Source organism: Amblyomma americanum, chromosome 3 (genome assembly GCF_052857255.1).
Source record: "Amblyomma americanum isolate KBUSLIRL-KWMA chromosome 3, ASM5285725v1, whole genome shotgun sequence".
Taxonomy (NCBI): Eukaryota; Metazoa; Arthropoda; class Arachnida; order Ixodida; family Ixodidae; genus Amblyomma; species Amblyomma americanum.
In genome coordinates, this window is record NC_135499.1 from 98,998,450 (window position 1) to 99,002,605 (window position 4,156).

At 54.1% G+C, this 4,156-nt stretch overlaps 1 pseudogene; it reads right to left on the bottom strand.

Annotated features, from left to right (window-relative positions):
* Nucleotides 1-1,184: 1,184 nt before the first annotated feature.
* Nucleotides 1,185-2,434, bottom strand: LOC144126359 (uncharacterized; annotated as a pseudogene).
* Between the last annotated feature and the right edge of the window lie 1,722 nt (nt 2,435-4,156).

Genomic DNA, 4,156 nt, shown 5'->3' on the forward strand with positions numbered 1-4,156 from the left:
GCCCTTAGTGATTTCAGCCGTCCACGACTCTATGTCTTCGATCTCGTCGTCAGCGTCTGTCTTCTGGCTTCTGGCGTCTCGGAAGGCATCCCAGTCTATCCACCTGTGTGTTTTGACGCTGGTGTCGTTGTGTTGTGGTATGCTGATTACCACGATGGTGTGGTCTCTGCCGAGGTCGGTTCCCGTGTTTCTCCAGGTGATCGCGCCCCAAACGTCATTCTTGACGAACGTGAGATCCGGAGTAGTGTCCCGGGACACAGAGTTACCGATTCTCGTCGGATGCGTCGGGTCAGTGATGAGGGTGAAGTCGAGTTCCATGGCGTCTTTGTACAGGTCGCAGCCCTTTGCTGTGTACTTGTAACCCCAGGCTGTGTTCATCGCGTTGAAGTCGCCGCAGACGATCAGCGTGTTCAGGCCTGCTGCGGTGCTGGCTCTGTGCAGTATTGTTTTGAATCTCTTTTTTCTCTGCGATGAGTTGCTGTAGATGTTGAGCAGAAATATGCTTCCTTTTCTCTTCTTGCCCGGGATGATTTCGGTGAGTGTGTGCTCGATCTTGATATTGCTTTGCAGCTCGGGCTCAACGAACGTGAGTCCCTTCCTGACCATTGTGCACAGGCCTCTCCCGTCGGGCTGGCCCTTGTGCACTCTGTAGCCGGGGAGGGACGGTGCGTCGGTGGGTGTTTCTTGTAATACGATCACGTCCGGCTTGCGCGCGGCATGTGCTTTGTGCTGTTGGATGACTGCCTTCTTCCTTCCGAGGCCGCGACAGTTCCACTGCCACGCTGCTGTTGTTGCGTTGGCGGCCATGATTGCGTTGGTGTGTACCTGGTTTCCTGGTAGGGTGGATGTTGCGCGAAGAGGGGCGCAAACGTCGGGTGGCTCACTATCGGCTGTAGGGTCCTTTCGATGTAGGCGAATCTGTTCGTGTTCTCGGCTTGGTAGGTCTCCATTGTTTGTTTCATTGCTGTCACTGCTGCGATGTTCGCCGTGATTAATTGTTAGAGTTTGGTGAATCTCGCTTCGAATTTAGTCTCGGTGTTGTCGATTCGATCGTTTTCTGTTTGCTTGCGCGAGGCCTCCACGGCTCGCTTCTTCGGTGCCGGTTCCTCTACGGCCTGGGTGTTCATGGTGGTTTCGTCGTCCTTGCTTCTGCTTGGCGTGTGTCTCTGTAGAGGCTCGTTGTTTCATAGCAGCAACTTACGGATCTCGGCAATCTCTCTCGTGAGGCTGTTGATGGTCGTTCGCAACGCCGCGTTCTCTTGTCTTAAGGTCTCGTTGGCTTCTCGCACCTTGTTTATATCGTCTTTCTTCGTGGCTTCGGTGATTTTCAGCGCGTTCCTTATATTGTTCCCTTTAGCTGCGTCGACCCAGCTGGCTCGCTCACGTGATGGTGACCTTTTCCTACTGAGGCCTCTCTTGCAGGAGCTGCTGTCTCTGGATTTTGGCGCGCGGTTCTCTGATGGAGTCCTTGACTTTCCCGCAGCTGGCGGCTTGTCGAATGGCGGGAAATTGCTCTCGGACAGCAGCTGGCGTTCGGCCTGTCGGCGCTCCCATTGTCGCTTACGCAATACATAGGGGATCTTGTATTGATCTTGTATCACGCACAACTTACATTTTGGGGTACAGCGATGGTCTTCTTTGGGGTTGGCGAGACCGCATGCCAGGCACGCCTTGATTGTGGTGGTCGGGCACACGTCCTTTCGGTGTCCCACTCGGCCGCACTGCTGGCAAACGTCGATCTGTTTTCTGTAGAGGCGGCACGGTATCAGGGTGACTCCGTATCGGACGAAGTTCGGTACCTTGGGTCCCTGGAACACCACGATCGCGCTGGTCGTGCTGCCGATCCTCTTTGCGCCCACTGCTAGCGGGTTTCTCTCGTTGACGATGTTCCTATCTAGCTCGGCGGTGCTCGCGTCGATTGGAATGACTCTGATGACGCCCTTTACGGTGTCGTGAGGAGCCGTGCGATATGCGCTGACCTCGTAGGGTTGGCCTTGAATATAGATTTCCTGGATATTAGCGTACCTTGCCGCGTTGTCTTCGTTCGGTGTACTGACGACCATGATGTTCTGTTGCGTGTTGGGGCAGATGGTGTCCGCGGCGGTTTCCTCGCTCGTGATCTTGGCCGCGGCGAGTATGGCTGCAGCGACGGTGGTGGTGCCGGTCTTGACGATGTCCAGTCCCCATCTGGGTCTGACGACTTTATTGCTTTCTTCCAGTGGCATGGCTGGCGTGCTGCCTTGATGGCCGAGGCTCTGACATTCTTGTTGAATTTCGATTTCGGGCTTGTTTGACTCCCGCCGGGTCCGTCGGGCTTGCCGCTGTCGGAGGTCCGCTGGCGCAGCCTCGACATGCGTTCCCCCGCGAGCGTCCACCCGGCGTCGTTGTGGTATTCCTCTGGTGATATCTCTTTTCCTTGAACTTGAACGCACATTTGGTTGTCCACGATCATTGTTGTCGAGCGGACGCCTCCATCTCGGAGCTGACGAGCGGCCGCCGCCGAGGAGTACGGCACGCGGCGACCGGTGCGACGGTGTTGAGCCTAGCGTCCGCGGGACAAGCCAGGGCCTAGCACTCCTTCACACCGCGGCAGTAGAAAAAGTCACAAAATATGGCAAAGAAAAACGCACCTCTAGGGTCACCTGGTATCGGTCGATGCCGCTGGCCTTCACGGACACATTGGTGCAAGGAAAACTTTGTTTCGAGGTAATTAGCACTGCGTAATAGGTTAGCAATGACAGAGCCCATGTGATCACGTCTGCTCACCTCGGCGATCGCAGCGCCTCCTGTGTTCATTGGAAGCGTTCGCCGACACTGCAGACCAATTCCTCGAGGCTCAAGGGTTAAGAAATTTGAGTAAGGCAAAGGAGGAACCTCAAAAGACCCTTGAGAGAGATGCGGCAAAACTAAGAGCATATGGCGGTGCATCTAAGGCGCCAGTAAGGTGTTTTCTCTGCGGCAAGGTGGGACACCGTGCAGCTGACTGTCGCACTAGTAGCGCTGCCCAGAAAACACAGGTTGTGTGTCAATGTTGTAAGAGGAGGGGTCATACTCTGGTTGAGCGCCGATACAGAACGCAGGACAGAGCTGCATGCGTTGTCGAATCTAGGGTAGAACTTGTCACGCCACCCAAAGTTCCACAGCTGAAGGGAGAGCAAACGCCGCTGGAAAATGAGGCAGTGAGTGTAACACCCAAGTCGAAAGCAGCAATGCCAGTTGTGGTTGGGCAAATAGGGGACCACCTTATATTGGTGCTTAGAGACAGCGGAGCTAACACAGTCTTGGTTCGGAGAAGCCGGGTGAAGGACGAGGATCTTACAGGGGAAGCGTTGGTCGTCACTCTTGTAGATAGCACAGTGACGTATCTTCCTGAATCCACGATTCTAGTGTCCACGCTATATTATACTCGGCAGGTAGTGGCAAAATGCGTAGACAAACTCATCTGCGATCTCATCTTGGGAAACGTTACGGGTGCAAGAAGTGTCGAAGACCCCGATCCCCAGTGGAGGATACTCGACGTTGAAGAACAGCCAAAGGAAGAAAGGCCCGGGACAGCTCAGACCAGTGCAGTCAGTTTCTCGTCGGCAGTGGAGACAAGAGCTCAAGCGACAGCCAGAGCAACGCAGCGTCCGCTCAATACTCCTGTTGCGATGTGCTTGAGCGTAACACCGGGCGAAATTGCAATTAGGCAAAAAGAAGACCCGAGCTTGAAAGCCTGCTTCGAAAGAGTCGGGGAAAAAGCGAAAAGAAAGAAGAGTCGTACGTCCATCCAATATGAATTGGTAAATGGTCTTCTGCACAGGGAATGCATATTTAGTTCAGGAAGGCGGGTTCAACAGCTGGTGTTACCCAGAGATATGCGAGAGTACGTGCTACGCTTAGGACATGAAGCCATTATGGCCGGACACCAGGGTGTTAAAAAAACGGCGCCTATGATCATCGAGGAGTTCTTTTGGCCGGGTGTTCAGAGTGATGTTAAGCGCTTTGTTCGCTCATGTAATGTGTGCAAACGCACAGTCCCGAAGGGAAGAGTTGGTCTCGTAGCTCTGGGCAAGACGCCAGCAATCGGCCTACCGCTTCAAAGAGTGGCTATTGGCATTGGATAAACAAATTTTTCTTCGGAATGAAGTACCAGACAGAGTATTAGGAACCGTGC